The following is a 16,810-nucleotide window of genomic DNA, read 5'->3' on the forward strand; positions in this document are numbered from 1 at the left end:
GGGGTGCTGGGCCCTAGGAAGGGGGCGAGGTGGACATGGGAGGGACTCAACTTTCTGGAGGCTTAAAACCCACCCAGAGGCTCAGTCTGTTCTCCACCCCCAGGCACAGCCCTCCCTGGGCCAGGCAGCCTGAAGCTCTCCGCGTGACCTCTAGAACAGCTCTCCATCCATGCTCTCTCCACAGCCCTCCCACTGGCCACCGGGTCCAGCCACCGTGCTGCTGACCTCGACAACATCAGCACCTTCCTTGCTGCCCCGCCTCCTGTTTCTCTGAGTCACACAGCTGACGATGACCACCTCCCTCTGCAGCCTCGGTCCAGGCTGGGCTCTCACTGGGGGGCTTTCTGCCAGTGAGGCCTTCTGCTTGGGGAGCCTCTCCCTTGTTCTCACTTCATCCCCACATCTTGGGGATTTGCCTGCAAGACCTGGGCCATTCACGCACCTGCTACCCTTCTGTCCGCCTAGCTGGGCCACATACACAGTGGGCGCTTTCTGAACACCACCCTGGACCGACCAGAGGCCACTCCTGGACTCGGCTGGCCTTCCCAGACCTGCCCCCTTGGGCTCAGGGCAGCCTCCATGGCCACTGAGTCTGGGCTGTGGGTCCCATTGGCTTTTGTCAGTCATTTCCAGTCCCTGGCATCACCCAGGCCCCAGAATAAGGCCAGAAAAGAGGCGGCGTGGGACCCAAAGGTGGCCCACCATCCAGCTCCGACATCCCCCAGGACCCCATCCCACTTGGACTCTGTCCCCAGGTGCTGGCCTGAGCACATCAAAACCACACAGCTTTGTCTTTAGGAAGGCATGTCCTGGGCCACGTCAGAGAGTGGCCTGAGGCCGTGGCCTGTGGTGTCGGGTGGAGCGGTGCGGACTGGGCAGGGGAAGGCTCACGGCAGGACCCCAGGGGCTCCCTGGGGCCCCATGCAGGTCACCCAAGGGACGATGCCCACTTTCCGCCGTGACCTCTCAGCTTGAGGCCTGAGATGGGCTGGCAGTCACCTTGGCTAACAGCCCCACGTGTCAACTTGTCGTACAGCAGACGCTCCCCAGGAGGACAGACTGCTGAGCACTCAGGTCCGGGGACACTGGCCGATGAGAGGCCGAGTGAGGCACCCACAGCCCCAGAGCTCAGCCCCTGTGGGCTTTGGTTAGGTCAGTCAACCTCGGCCTCACAGGATGTCCCCAGAGGGAGCTAACATTTGGGACTTAACTGCAGGCTCCCGGCTGGTGCCAGTCTGAGTCCTGAGCTGTGTCTGCACCTGGGGCTGTCAGCGCCCTTTGCGAGATGGCCCCCTCCCCTGGGGCGAGTCCAGCCGGGGCCCCAGGGACCCGGTGCGCCGCATGCCGGGCCCCGGGCAGAAGGGCTCCCCCACGGCTTCCTGCCCCAGCTTCGAAGACAGCAGTCACCGTGGGGGCCACCTGCAACCAGATGAGCACAGTCAACCACAAGTGGACAAGATTGAGAAGCGGCCACTGGACAGACAGCCCGGACCAGCGCCAGCTGCCCTCACGCTCCGCCAGGCGGGCCACCGACGCCCCCGCCTCCTGACTCTTGGTCTCTTCCGCCCACGAGTGGGCTGTATGTGGTCTGAGGCCGGGGCCGGCTGGAGCAGCGCCTAAGATGAGGCGGCAGGTGCTGGGTCAGGGCGGCTCACCAAGGGCCCAGGCCGTGCGCGGGAGGGAACGTGCGCCTGCCCCAGCCTACGAGCTGCCCTTCTCTGCCCATTTCTCCCTCCAGCCACAAACACCTCCATCAGGAAGCCCTCGGGGAAAAAGACCGCCTCCGTGACCCGTGATCCAGCTCGGTGTGGTGGCCTCCAAGGCCCTCCCCCAGTATCGGCCCCGAGGGTAAGCCTCACAGGGCAGGGGTGGGGTAGTGTCCTGACCTCGAGGGACCTCACCCCACGAAGGATCAGACAGCCTAACCCCGAATCCTTCGCCCTCTGAACACGCTCTCATCTGTGTCCCACGTGCGGTGAGCCGTCCACAGACCCACGCCGCTGTCTGCGAGACCCACCAGAACTGACCTCCTGCCGCTCCCGCTGGGACCCTGCGCTCACCCTCCTCCCTCACAGCCTGTGGAAAGCCTTACTCAGGCCCTGTCCCCCCGCCCCCCGCCCGCCTTGGCCAGGCCCCCAGGGCTCGCCTTGGTAAGGCTTCACAGCCACCCCCTGGCTGGCCTCCGGCCTCTGCCCCCTTCAGTCTCCTCACGTCCTCAGACTTGCCAGCAGGGCCCAGCCTCAGGGGTCTTGCCGGGGCTGTTCCCTGGGCCCGAGGCACTGTTCCCTGCACATCAGGGTCATGTGGCCTCAGCGTTTGCTCGGTGCCCCCTCTCCCCACCCCCCACCCCGCTCTGGGGGCCAGGTCTGGGCTTACTGGGAGCTTCCAGGATGATGTCAGAGATCTTGCTGGCCACGGGAGCTAGAACTTTGCTCTTCTTCATTCCCCCGTAGGGCTTCTAGGGCTGGGGGGCTGGGTCTGTGTCCCCTGCCCATGGGTGTTTGTGGCCTAGGGTGAGAATGCTCAGGGTCCCCCTCCCCCCGGCTGGCCGTCCCCCCCCCCCACCTCCGGCCTGGACCACAGCCCCCACCCCCACAGACACACACACTAGACTTTCCTCAAACACAACCCCATTTCCATTTGTACCACACTGATTGTCTGTGAGGACAAAGGCCCCTTTCAGGGACGTCAGAGGTTCAGCAAATAAATAAATGAATGAAGTCTCCCAGAGGAAGAGGTGGTGGGAAGGGGCCGGGCTGGGGGGGGGGCAGACTGGCATCCTCCCGTCAGCTGTCCTGGCCCCTGGAGGGCACCCAGCCTAGGGCCAGAGAGGGTGGCCCGGGGGCCAGGGGACATGCCTGCCCAGCCTGGGGGCCTTGAGCTGCCCTGGGGAGGGTTCGGGACAATGAGGCCCAGAATCAGCAGCCTCACACTGAGGGCTCCCACAGAGGCTTGCGGGGCTCGGTCTGGTGTTGGGTTTGTCCCCCAGTGCACCGTGGGCCCTCTGCGGGGGAGAGGATCAGAGACCCCAAGCCCGGGTGATGGGAGGCGGCAAGCCTGCCATGTGGTCCCCTGTGCTCCTGCAAGCCAGATCCCACCCTCACTGTGGACCTTCCTGGGCTCCCAGCTTGGACCCCCAGTCAACTCAGCCTCCTGGCGGATCTGAGCTCCTCAAAAGGCAAGCAGGATTTGGGGGCCCCCACATGCTGCTTTCCAGGGTCCCCTGATCCTGAGATCCCCAGCTCTGGGAATTCCCTCTGCCCAGGTCAGGCCTTCCCGAGGGCTCTGCGCTCCCCCCGGCCGAGGCCTAAGGAGCCCACAGAGGTCAGCGAAGCCCCCACCTCAGCTTCCTCTGTCGGCACCCCCAGACTCAAGGATGCAGAGACCACACCAAACCCCAAGGGTATGGCCCTGAGCCCCCCGCGGTCCGGCCCTGGCCCTCTGATGCCCCTGCAGTGGGGATCCAGGAAGGGTACTTCACAGAGGGGCCTGGCCCAGCCCGTCATGGAGACACTCAGGGTCCCCCAGGAAAGTAGATTCCAGGCAGTCCCAGCCCTGGCAGGGACCTTGTAGGGGGTCCTGCTGTATGGCCCTCCAGCACAGACAGAACCAGAGCTGGGCAGCCAGTAGAGAAGGATGGAGGGGTCCAGGAGGGCTGCCTGGAGGAAGGGGCTGGAGGAAAGGGCTCCAGGAGAGAAGGGGCTGGCCTGCTTGATTGGCTGCTGCCCCAGTCCAGGCCTGGTCCAGCCCCCAGGGCAGTGCTGACTCCTGGCTATTCTGGGGACAACAATGGCCGGCATTTAAATTCCAATTGAGTCGGCCTGAGTGGCCTCGGGCGTGAGAACGGGAGCCCCCACCCCCAGCCTGAGCCCCGCCCGCCACATTCCTGCCTCCCCGGAGATGGCCATGGCCAGGCCGTCGCCAGGGGGCCGGGAATGCAGCACTCAATGGCCAGGGACAAGGGCCCATTGAGCAGTGACGGGCGGGATTGAGCTGTCATCAGCCCTCCGGCTCAGGATCCCCCTCCTCCGTCCCACCCGCCCCCCAGGGTTTCCAATGTCAGCTGCTGGGGGGACCCTGTTCAGGCCTTCCTGGGCCCAGAGCAGGCACAGGGCGGGCCTGGGTCCTCTGGACTGACCAACTGACCCCATGGCCTCTGTCCTCTCATCCCTCCGCTCCTCAGCTAAACCGAAATCGGCTGGCGTCTCGCTCCTGCCCGGAGCCCTTGGCGCGACCCAGCGCCCGCAGGAACTGAAGGCTGCGCCCCCCCCCAGCCGGGCCTGCTGACCTCGGCCTCCCCTCGCCCACCCCTGCTCTCCACCTCCCCCCGCCTGCCCTGTGGCCCCCGCCCTGTCACCCGCTCTCATCCAGACCTACCTTCTCCCCCTGTGCGTTCTTCACCATCCACACCGTCAGCCCCACCGAGGCGGGATCCCGTCTGTCCCGTGCCTGGCCGTCAGGGGCTCCGCAAGGATGCAGGCAATCAGGGTTTTAATGCCAGCAAGCACGGCCAGGACCTGTCCCCCGCACCCCAAACGGGGCACAGTGCCCTCACGGCAGCCCCGTTGGAGCGATGAAGGTGGTATGGAGGCAGGTCTGTCCTGCCCCATGTGGGCCCCAAAGGCAGGGGCCCATCCCATGAGGCAGCCCGGGGCCCAAGAACTTGACCCCCTCCTTGGATTTCTCCTCTGCCCACGGAGACAGCCACGGGGCGGCGGCTGGACTACGCAGTGCGCGTTGGTGTCTAGCCTCACCTGGACAGGACCCTGGGCTTTGCTGCCCTCTGTGGCAAAGCACAGCCCCTCCTCCCCTCAGGTCATGTCAGCGGCCCCGTCTCGGGCCAGGAGGGCAGGATGTCAGGCGGGATGCCAGGGAACCTGAGCCCGGGGAGGGTAGTCCCAGGGGGCAGTGGGTGCCTGGGAGGCACAAAGCCCTGGGTGCCAGGGCCCCCACCTGGGAGAGAACTCGGGGAAGGGAGAGGGCTGGCTCAGTGCCCATGGGCAGCAGGTTGTCCCCATGAGGACACCTCCTTCTGTCCTGCTTGGGAAGATGAGCTCACCCGCCTGTCTCCTGGGTGCACCGGGGGCTGGCTGAGAGGGCGGGAGAGAGGCGGGGGGGGGGGCATCCTTGGCCAGGGTGGACAGCCTGCCAGGGCTGCCATACATCCCAAGCAGGCATGGCAGCCCACCTCCCCCAGACAGGGGCCGGGGAACCCCAGACAAGTGAGGTGTCGTGGTGCTGGGGGCCAGGTCTGGGCTTACTGGGAGCTTCCAGGGCTGTGCTCTAGAGGGCAGGAACTCGGTGCGTGGGGTGCCTGTGAGCCCCCGGTGCCATGAGAACGGCCGGGCATACCACGGGCACTAGGAAGATAGTTGTGCACTGAATGCACGCACGCTTCGTGATGTGGAGCCGAGGCTCGCTCACGGCACTCTCCACCCTCACCCTGCACAGGCAGTCCAGCGGGGGCCCAGGCCCCTCGAGTAGGACTCTCCTCACTGGCCTCGCAGAGGCGGGGACCCCTCGTTCACTTCATTTTTGAGGGGAAGCCCTGGGCCAGCTGGTCTAGAGAGCGGGGGGTGTGGAGCCCACAGGAGGCTGGGCCACCAAGAAGTCACCCCCCCAGGGCCCCCCATCTCCCACACTCATCGGGCCGGGTGGGAGCATGGGTGGTGGCTGGGCCTCGGCGGTCGAAGGCCCACACGCCCCAAGCCCACCTGCTGCCCAGCTGCCTCAGGGCCTCCCAGGCTCCCCATTGCCAAGGGGTCACTCCTCCTCCCAGACACCTCCAGGCACGTGTCCAGGCTGGAGCTGGGGTTTAGGGTGCCCTGGGGGGAGGTGGTCCTGAGACGCCCCTGCCCACGGCCGAGAGTGGCGGCACCTAAGGAGCCGTGAGGGGTATGCTGGGGTGCTGGGAGGTGGAGGGGCAGAGCTCCAGGGAGAGGGAGCCTCCCGCAAAGTCCCCAGGGTAGAGACGAACCCTGTGTCTGAGGCCTGGCCAGCAGGAGGGCGGCCTGAGAGCTTGCTCTGTGAGCCCCACGGGTGCTGAGCCTCAGCCTGGAGCCCGGGAGTCGCTAGGCTCCTGAGCCGACTTCAGCAGGGCCCTTGGCGGCCTGGGGAGGCGGGGTGGAGGGGCGGGCCCGGGCTCAGGCGCGAGGAGACTTGCCATGTCTGTGGTAGGTGGCTCTGGGAAGAGACAGTAGCCAACAGGGCTGGGCCCAACCAAGAAGTGCCACCCCAGCCATGGCCCCACCTTACGCCCAGGCCTGGGCCAGCTCCTTGCGCCCCAGATGACCTGGCTTGGTGCCCCTCCGCTCTCCCTTGCCTGGAGTGAAATCCAGGCCTCAGCGGCTCTCCCCTCCGGGGCACAGCGGTAGGCTGGGGGCCACAGGGGCCGAGGGGCACACTGTCTTCCCAGCTGACCCCTCCTGTGCTGCTCTTCCCTGGACCTGGAGAGCCACGGCAGCGTCTGCTCGCTCTCTTTGCCCTGGCTTCCAGGGAGCTCAAGAGCACTAACTACCCGTCCCTACGTTCTGGAGTGTTTCTGTTTTCTTAGCCTCAGTAAATCTAGTGTGAAAAAGCTGTGTCTTCTCAGCAGCTGAGAGCTCACACCCGCACAGCAGAAGTGTCTGGTGCCTACTTCCCAGGGATAGGGATGCGTTTTCCTTCCATCCGTGCCCCCAGGCCCAGATGGGGCAGGGGCCCCAGCAGAGCCCCCTCCTATACCTACAGCCCCGGCCCTGGTCAGAACCAGCCCCTGAGAGGTGGGCTGGGGCCCAGGTTGTCAGGCAAAGCTTGTTCTCAGGCCCCAGGGAGGGCTTGGATCCCACTGGGCCCCCAAGGGCATCAACCCACATAAACACACACCTCTCCCACCTGCACCTCCCTTGTCAAGGACCTGGGGACTAACCTGAGCCCCAAGATGCCTCCCAGGTGGAAGGGGCGTCCTGAGCAGGGGTGAATTCCCTGTTCCTCAAGGGCTCGAGCTGACACCATCCATGTCCAAGACGCCGACAGGGTTGAGACGGCAGGTGCTGGGCTCCGTGAAGGGTCACGCCCCGAGTGGGGAGTGGGACCGTGGCAAAGCCCCAACACCGGGCATCCCACGTGTCTAGCCAAGGTCTGCCTGCCTAGATGCTCCAAGAGGGCGGGGCCCTGGGTTTGGGGGAGCTGGCTGGGGGCTCGGCGGGCCTGGGGCCTGGCAGGCGTCCCCGGGAAGGACGGCTGTGTTCAGGCCAGTGTCAGTGGGCCGCAGTGCTCCTCGAGGGCCGCTAATCCTGCCCGCCTGGCAGGACAGATGCGTCCTTGCTGGCAGGTCCGGGCTCCAGCTGGCCGCCGCACACGGCCCGGATGTAGGGTGCCTTGGCCAGGGACTGGTGCACATCCTGGGGCCTCTGGGAGTCCCGCTGGAGCGGAGAGTGAGCCGGGCGCTCACCCTGCGCCAGCCAGCTGTCCTCAGGACACACTCACTGCCCCGGCAGCCCCCGCAGCGTCCCACACAGCTGTTCCGAGCCTGGGCAGCCGAGTCCTCTTCTGGGGACGCAGGTCTTGACTCTCAAGGGACAGAATCCTCCTAGCCCATCTTGAAACTCCCTCCATTAGCCCCAGAGCCCCTCCATGAATGTGGGCTTGGGCTGGGGCTCAGGGGGCTCAGCTGGTCCCCTTGGCTTGGATGAGGGGACCCCAGTGGTCCAGGACTGTGGACAGAACCTTTGGGAGCAGGGCTAGAGACCTGGGGGATGGTAGGGGGACTGGCTGAGACCTCCATCGCAGAACAGACCCCCTTCCAGGGCCAGCCTTGGTGAACTGAAGCCCGGGACCCAGATTTGGCCAGCCTGTGGTGGGGCCAGCTGTGTGGTGAGGGCCACTTCTCTGGCCATAGCAGGAGAGGGAGGGCTGGGGTTGACCAGGGATGTCTGCCACACGGCAGGCTGGCACATGGTGGCCTGCACACCATAGGGGTGACCCCCAGCTCTAACACCCCTGAGACCTCAAGACCCCACCCCAGGGAGCCTTGGTCTTGCTGGCCCAGGGTCTGTGCGTCAGCTAGGCTGCTAGTGGTGGGTGAGTCCTGCCTGGGCCTCGGGGCCTCGGACGCTGCCCCCTCCAGCGTCTTGGTAGAGGACGGTGGCTAGGGTCTGACTTCATGGGGGTGACTCCTTCAGGGCTGGAGAGAACAGAGTTGAACCGCAGGGGCTGTGGGAAGGGTCTGCGGCAGGCCCCTCCCCTGCACGTCCCAGGCACTCTGATGAAGACCCAGTCTCCAGCCACCTCATGCATCGAGTGGCACCCTTACTGTCCCTGTTCTACAAACATGCCCAAGACCACGCAGTCAGGGCCAGCCGAGCTGGGACCCCTGCACCCAGTGCCTTCTGGGCTGGGACCACTCCTGAGCCGGGGAGGGTGGGGTCCGGGCGGGGGCTCTGGGCAGCCCGGGGTGAAGACACCGAAGCCCTGGGAGCACGGGCACATTTGGAGGTCAGGAAAGCAGAGGGGTCGCAGGAAAGGGGCAGGGGGCTTGCCTCGCTCCCCACTCCTGAGGGTCGTCTTCAGGTGCGGAGGGCCAGGCAGGCTGGGGAGAGCCTGAGTGGGGAGGCCTCCGGGGAGTGGGCCGGCCCCCATCGAGTCTCCACCTGCCCGACCCCGCCGGATTTCTGGCGCTACCAGTTCTGTGAGCTCGCGGCAGCATAGGGCCCCGGAACCCTTTAAGCTCTTTACAAGGAGAACATGCTGTCCGGGCCGCGTGTGCGTGCGTGCATGTGCTGGACAGGGTTGAGGCAGGGTGGGGACGTGGGAATGAAGAAATGGTTAAGGCTCTACCAGCTCCTGGTTTCAGAGATCAGCTGTTTCCACCAGCCCTCAGCGGGGTGGACGCAGCAAGGGGGCATGAGAGGGGCGTGAGAGGGGACGGCCCCCCAGCCCAGTGTGCTGTGTGAAAGGCCTCACTCTTCTGTGCCCAGCCACTCTTGACTGTGAAGGCAGAAGGCAGCCCACGAATGGTCGGGGAATGGAGGGGATGTCTGGTGGCAGTTGGGGGGTACCGCCACAGCCCTTCCTCCTCTGTACCCCCACCCTCTGTGGGCTGGGCCTACACCACCACCAGTAGGATAAACCTTGAGCACTAATGAGTCCCATTACTGAATGCCTGGAAGCTTCTCAGAAGCTGCAAAGGGGACGAGGGCACACCGTCCGTGCAAGTCGGGGGTAGGGTGCCTGGGAGGGCAGCTAATGAAGACAAGCGGCATGCATGCAGAGGAGGAGTGGCTGTTCTTGATTTGCTGTGTGCCCCAGGGCAGGCGGCTAACCTCTCTGAATCAAAGCAGATTCCTCATCTGTCTACTTGAGACCATTCCTCTCTTTAGCCCCAAGACCCAAGGGGCTGGGAGAGGGAGCCCTTTCCTAGCTGCCCAGGGTTGGCCAGGATCCCCAGGCGACCCAGCTTTTGTGGGCTAGCCTGGGACATGGACTAGTCTGGAGTCCACACTGGCCAAAGGTTTCCCTCAGCCAGGTCAGGTCCCCGGGGTGGGGGGGAGTGGGGGCCACCCAGAGCCCTGAGCAGAGACTGTCAGCTGAAGCCTCTGACCCTGTTCCTGCCCCCAAGTCATGAACACGTGAGCACACATGCACACATGGAAAAGTGTGCACCCAGGCTTGGCCTGGGCCCAGGGTGTGCTGGGATCTGAAGCCCCTGCCTTCGCTAGGTGCGTGCTAGGGCGGGTGTGGGGAGCCTGCCCAGCCTTGCTCTGACCCAGTTTTCCAGCACTGGCAGTGGAGGCTCGTAGAACTTCTCCTCAGCAACGTGGGTGCCCTGGGCCCGTGGCATCCTGTTGGGGTTAGCCAGCTAGCTCGGGGCTGAGGCACAGGCTGCTGCCTGGGGACACACATGTGCGCAGACATGGGCTTGTCTCAAAGGTGTGTCCCCATGTGCCCCGCCTGCTGGGAGTAGGCAATCCTCCCAGGAGGTCGGCTGCTTCCGGGACCCCCTATATCCTGCCCACCTCCCCTTCTACCTCGGGATGAACCAACACATCATCCAAAGACCAAGCCCTGTGGCCCTCCATTCCCACCCGACCTGGCAGAGAGCTTCCCTGCTGCCCCTTCCTGGAAATCAGCCGGGGCCTATCTGCAGACCAGAGTCCAGGGAGGTCACGGATTTGGGGCTGCTAAGCCCATGGAGCCACAGGGGCTGGGAAGGCCTCAGGAGATGCCCCAGAGGAGGGGCGAGAGGGAGGGTCTGCGGGCAGGGGGGCTGCAGGAGTCTTGCCAGGGCAAGGGCTGCTGGGAGCGGGGGGAGGAGTGAGTGTGGAAGGGTGGCATGGAGCCCTGGCCTGCCTGAGAAGCCCCCTTGATCTGCACTGAGGCGGCACCCCCCCCAAGATAACCTGGACCTGGGAGCCACAGTCTCCTGCCCGAGCCGCCCTGCCCCCCCCCCCAACTGAGCTGGCCTCAGACCCTGGCCCAGGCGGTGGGAGGCTGGGAGGCTGGGGCAGGCGTGGCGCCCCATGAAGCAGGCCTGGTGGCAGGGAGGGGAGCTGGGCGTGCCCCTTCCCGGGGGAACTGCCTGGTCCCCGTCCTGGTCCCCCAGCCTGGTTGCATCCGCCCTCTCTGGCCCCGCGGGCCTGGCAGGGCACACCTCTCCCGCCTCCCTGAGAGACTCCCACTGCCTTCACCCTGAGCCTGGGGGCCCCAGGAAACCCCTCCCTGGCTGTGGCCCCTAGACCTGAGTTAGATTCTGGTGTGGGCACAGGTGTGGACACAGCTCTGTGTGGGACGGTAAGCCCGCTGCCCGGGCACCCTCTCCGGGACAGCTCCCTCTGCCTGGGTGGTAGTCAGCGTCCCCCGCCCAGGGGGCTATCCCAAACACGCCCCTGTCCCTGCTGGGCAGGCCAACTGGACAATAAAGTTGTCAGAAGCCTTGGGCCATGGGGAAGGCAGGCAGGCGTGGCAGGGGAGGGAGACTTGGGGAGGCCTTGCAAAGACATCTCTATTAGGGGGCCGCAAACCCTGCCCCGCTGCACGGCCTCCCAGGACTGGGCGAGCATGGGCAGAGGTGGCCCTCTGACTCGAGGCAGGCAGGGGACTCGCTGTCCATCAGGGCCCACGGGCAGGGCAGGCCCATTAGGCAGAGGAGCAAACTGAGGCTGGGAGCTGCATGGTGAGGGCAGTCCCTCTCTGAGAAACCCCCTGAGGCGCCGGTACCCTAGGTCTCCCCCCGAGTGGGAGTGCCCTGAGCATGTAGTTGCTGAGATAGGCCCCTTGTGAGGTGCTTCACGATGCTGTGCCTCGGTTTCCCCATCTGTAAAATGGTGCATTGCTGAATGCATTGGGCAACTTTTCAGTTTCAACAGACAGGCCTCCCGCCTGAGTTCAGCATGTGTCCAGGCTGGGCTGCTGCGGCAGCAGGACGGCACACTCACTCCCGTCCCTGGGCTTCCACGGGGGCAAGGTTTCCAGAAGCTCAGGGTCTGGGGGACCCACCCAAGCCCCGATCTCCTGGGAGGTTTCCTGCAGGAGTGTTAGCTTCAACCATCATCCTGCAGGGACTGGCAAGACCCCACATGAACCATACAGCCTCTCTCCTTCAAGGCCTAACAGCTGGGCATGGGGAGAAGCCCTTGATGGGCGAGCTGCTCCCCATCTCTCCTTCCCCGGGGCTGCAGAGGGTGGGGGTACGCTGCCGTAGGGCCCTGGATCAGCAGAGGCCAGCCAGGCCTTTCCTCCCAGAATCCCCAGAGCCAGGCCCCCTTCTCCAGGAAGCCTAGGGCCCCCACAGGCCCCCTTCCTCCCCATGTCTGCTCTGAGCACTTTCCTAGGGCCACCTCCTTCCTCCCAACCAGCCTCCACCGAGGTGCTGTCAGAACCCCTTTACAGATGGGAGACTGAGGCCCGTGCCCAAGACCACAGAACAGGGAGCAGTGGCGCTTGGGCAGATCCAGGACTCTGCCTCAGATGCCCGTCTCTGACCTTCCAGCGCCTAGCCCATCCCTGGGCCAAGCGTGGCGGCAGCCTCCAGCCCCCCTGCCCACAGCGTTGGCGACAGCCGGGGTTCCGAGCCGGCCACTAGGGAAGCCTGGAGTGGGGGCCGGGCCCCCATGCCTCATTCTCTTGGGCAGAAGGCCTGGGCAGTGGGGCCGGGGTGGGGCTGGGGATCGTGGCTCATGATGGGCCTGAGTCTGGCTGGGGGGTGCACGAGGAATAGAGGGCTCCCAACAGTGGCTGCTTGGTGAGCCAGCAGCAGGGGAAGGCCCAGTGTGGGGGCCAGGAGCGGGCACTCCTTCCAGGTCCTAGGTGCTTGCTTGAGGCTGGGGGGTCTGGCCTGCTCTGTGGGCTCCCTAAATGCCCAGAGAACACCCCACCCTTCCCCAGCTCCGTGGAAGTCTCCCCAGGGCAGGGCAGCTGCGCCCGGTCATTGCATACCAGGTCAGGCCACCTGAGCTTTCGTGCCTCGGTTTCCCCACCTGTCAAGGGGGGCTGATGATGGAGCCAGTCCCACAGGATGCAAGTTGCCCCAGTGCAAGCTCTGGGGGTACCCTGGCCCCAGCCTGGGCTGGACAGTGTCTACAGTCTCCAGCTAGCAGAGGTGGAGGCCTCCCCTGCCCACTGGACCCAGCTGGCCACTCTGACCTCGCCGGCTCTGGCTGGAAGCATGGCCGAGGTTTGTCCACGGGTGACCTGTGCAGAGACCAGCAGGGGCCAAGGGCCAGGGATAGAGGCCCTGAGGAGGGACTTTGGCTGAGGCTCAGGGCAGAGCTGGAAGGGGCTTCCTAGAGCAGGTGACACTCACCAGGAAGGGCCAGCAGCACCCAGGGGAAGGGGCGTTCCATCAGGGAGGGTGGAGGCCGCCCAGGAGGGAGGAGGGTGTGGCTGGGGTTGGCCCAGCGGCCCCTGAGGCCTGGATTCCTAATTCAGCCGGAGCCGGGCTTGTTTATTCTTGGCAGGAAGGCGGGTGGGGGGGTGGGGGGAGTGAAGACTTTTCAAAAAATAATAATAATAAAAACGCTCATTTAGAAGGCTCCCAAGACGTGCTGAACTCCAAAAGGGTCTTGGAAAAAATGCTGAGAAGGTTTAAGTGTAAATGGACCCAAAACACCATAATTAAATTTCCCTTAAATTTACCAGAGTTTGGGGTCAAAGAAAAAATAAAACTTAGGGAAAATACACTTGAGGTTTTAGGCAAATGCCAAGTGCTTAGAAAAATAGATTTCTGAGCTGCTCAGCGGCTACCGGCCTGGCCCCCGCCAGCCCCAGGAGGTGGGGAGGCCTTAACCCGGCCAGGGCCAGCTCTGGCCACTTCTCCCCGGCCCAGCCCCCCTGGGGCCCCTCCCCAGCCAGGCGCCCCGCCCACACCAGCTCCCTCCTGCCCCTCACCCCGGCCTGGGTCGGAGCCCAGCAGAAGCTTGAGCTCTCATCTCCCCCTCGGCAGCTCCCTGCCACCGCTTTCCTGCAACTACAGACGGCCCTGTTCTCCTTTCTTTGCTCATCTGGGAGCAATTACACTTTCCAAACCTAAAGTCAGGATTTGAGGTCTGGGGTCTGCGCGAACCAAGGAGTAAAGAGGCCAGAACGTCTGGACCGGGGTGTTACAGCACATCCCAGGAGACAGCCTCCCAACAGCGCATGATTATGGTGTTGCCCTCTTTGCTCAGCCTGCCAGGAAGCTCAGAGCGAAAATTAAGGCTCTCGTACAGCAGCTAGTGTTGGCCAACGGATTTTGGAATACTATCACTTCTCCATGTTCTTTAGAATTCCATTTCTGTTGTAATGAGCAAATCAACTGTGCTTTTTATTTTAATCCTCCTCAAATTTTCTGAGTACAAATTTAAAAAGCGGAGATTACCCCCGACCCATAGCAGCTGTGGCCTCTCTCAAATCTGTTTTTCTTTCTTTGGGGGAAGGAGGTCAGCTCAGCCCAGCTGGACTATGGAGAGGTACCTCCTGCTCCATCCTGTGGTCCCTGGGGCCCACCTCATGTGTGCCCTGCTGGCAGGCAGGGGTAGCAGTAGTTTCCGAGAAGGTGGAGATGTGTGTTGGGAGATGGAGAGCTCCCAGGGGGAGGTCAAGCAGTGCCCCGGGGGGGGTCCCCTGGGCCTCCCAGAGAAGGTGAACTAGGCCGAGACGTGAAGCTCCCTTGGGGCCTCAGTTTCCCCCATCAAAGTACTCAGCCCAGTGGCAGGGCAGAGAGAAGCTTCCAGCAGCAGCTGCATCTCTAGGCCAGGCACTCGGTCCCAGGGGTAGCCGAGCAGGAGGCTCTGACCAGGGGCTCTCCACGCCCTGGCTTCCAGGCCCAGCGCCGGCCTCAATGGGCATCTAGTGGGTGCTGCGGAAGCCACGGCCTACCAGGAGCGCTGTGGATAGCAGGCAGGATGTGAATTCAAGTCCGCGCTAGGCAGGGCGAGGTGAGGAGTGGCTGCAGGGCCCGCGGCTCACAACCTGCCTTATACCCAGGGCACTCTGCAGCCTGGCCCCCCTCCCACAGCATCCCTCCCTGCTCGCACCTGCACAGGCCCCAGCAAGCCGGGCTGCCTGGCTCTGACTCACTGACCAGGCTGGGCTGGGCCAGGCTGCCCACCAGCCCCCGACTCTCGCCCGAGGCCTCCTACACTCACCTTCACTGGGGACCTCCATGGCTGTGGGCCTTGGGAGAAGGGTGGCTGTGCGGGGGGAAGGGGCAGGGAGGCAGGCAGGGAAGCCTGAAGGGAGTGGAGCCACCCTAGGACCCCTACAACCCCACACTGACCCTCTGCAGGCTCTCCATGCCCACTGCACCTGCTCCCTGCCTGAGGCGCCCCAAGGGGGCCTCCCTCATGGGGTCCAGGAGGAATGGGTCTCAGGGCAAATGCTCCATCAGGAGAGCCGTGGTGACACAGTGGCGACTAATGGCTAATTTTTAGAAAGTGTCACTGAGATGTTGGGAAACGCAGCCCAGATGGCGACATGAGTAACAGGCTTAGTGTCAAGGCAAGCCCCTGCGAACGGTTGACTTGGAAAGAACAGTTGTGAACAATACAATTATTTTTTCAATGATAATAAAAGAGGCCTTCAAGCAATGTCCTCCCCTGGTGGCGACGGTGGGGTGAACTGACCCATTCCTTTGGTGCTGGCAACGGGCGGTGCTGGGGCCTTTTGGAAGCAATTTGGCAGAATCTGCGGAGAGACACAAGGACGTCCTGTTCTTGGACCTGAATGCCACCAGACATTCAGGAGAGGTCCGCGGAGAGGCCATAAGGAGGAGACCCCTTCAGACTGCATGCCACTGAAGGAACCAGCTACCGCAAGGTGTGTAGACAGCAGAATAAGAGATCCACATCCTGACCCCCCGGAACTGGGAATGTGACCTCACTCTTTGTGGTGTCAGTAAATTAAGCTCTTGGGATGATCTTGGATTAGCTGGGTGGGTCCTACATCCAATGGCAAGTGTTCCTCTAAGGGATGGAAGAGGAAAAGGCTGTGTGACCATGGACGCAGAGCGGGGAGCAGTGACTCCGCCACGAGCCCAGGAGCACCTGGAGCCTCAGAGGCAGGAAGAGGCAGGAAGGACCCTCCCCTGGAGCCTCAGAGGGAGCAGGGCTCTGCCCACACCTTGATTTCCGACTTCTGGCCTCCGGGACCGTGAGATACTACATTTCAGCCAACCGGTTTGTGATCATTTGTTACAGCAGCCTTCAGAAAGGAATACGGAGCATGAAGCACCCAGGGGTCAACCCAAGCCTGGCGTTGGAGGAAGAGGGGGACACGCTCCCGCAGGCCTGAGGAAGAGGGAGCTGGGCGGAGGTGCGAGGGCCCCTCCCCCCAGCAACCTCGCCTCTTGCTAGTGCTGCCCAGTGGCCAAATTCACACCGGGGCTGGACAGGAGAGTGCCCCTGATGCCGAGTAGGGTCAGGCTTGTTGGGACAGATAGAAGCATGTAGAGGCCACCAACACGGACCTACAATCCCCGTGGGCACTTCGGCCAAGGGAACAGCCCTGGGAGGCAAAAAGCAAGAACGGTTACTCACAGGATGGAGGGATGCCCACCTCTCAGAGACCAGGGGATGCAGGACGTTTTTCTCAGGGGCCCACGGGGGAACTGTGGGCCCCCTCCTGGGGGAGGACCTGCAGGGGACAAAACACTCGTTTCCCAGGCCTCGGAAGGGCCCTCTGAGAAGCGTCAGGCGCCAGGGACCGGTCCTACCCCCTGTCCCACTCCAAGCTGACTCCTGCCCCGCCTGCCGGTTCCGTCCACAAAGCAACCCGGAGGAAAACCCAGTGCAGTCCACACAGACGAACAGGGCCCACGGGGCCAACAACCCACACCCATCCTTGTATGTTAAGCAACTGATTCATTAAGTGACTGGTTAGGGGCGCCCAGGTGGCTCAGTCGGTTGAGTGTCCGACTCTTGGTTTCAGTTCAGGTCATGGTCTCAGGGTCGTGGGGCTCCGCGCTCAGCATGGAGTCGGCTGGAGAGTCCCTCTCCCTCTGCCCCTCCTCTGCTCATGCACATTCTCTCTCTCATATATATAGGATAAATAAATCTTTCAAAAAAAGTAACCGATTACTTAAGGAACTGGCTAATAGATTAGAGCTGTGCCTGCTGCTGTGGCCCCTGGGGTGATATCCCGGGAGGGGACCCAGGTGGGGGCAACCTGGGCTGTGCACTGGAGGGGTTAGGGGTTGGACAGCTCCGCTGAGGTTCAGGGGCCCAGGGCCGGCACAGGGGCGAGGGATTAACTAGAGCAAGCAATGAGAGCCGCAGGCAGCGCAAATGATGATCTGTCAGGTAGGCCCACAGGGGTCGCATGACGGCCCTTCTAGGGCCCTGAAGTCTGGCCTCAG

The sequence above is a fragment of the Callorhinus ursinus genome, unplaced genomic scaffold, assembly GCF_003265705.2.
Source record: "Callorhinus ursinus isolate GAN/ISIS: 27379988/994484 unplaced genomic scaffold, GSC_fseal_2.0 scaffold4, whole genome shotgun sequence".
NCBI classification, from domain to species: Eukaryota; Metazoa; Chordata; class Mammalia; order Carnivora; family Otariidae; genus Callorhinus; species Callorhinus ursinus.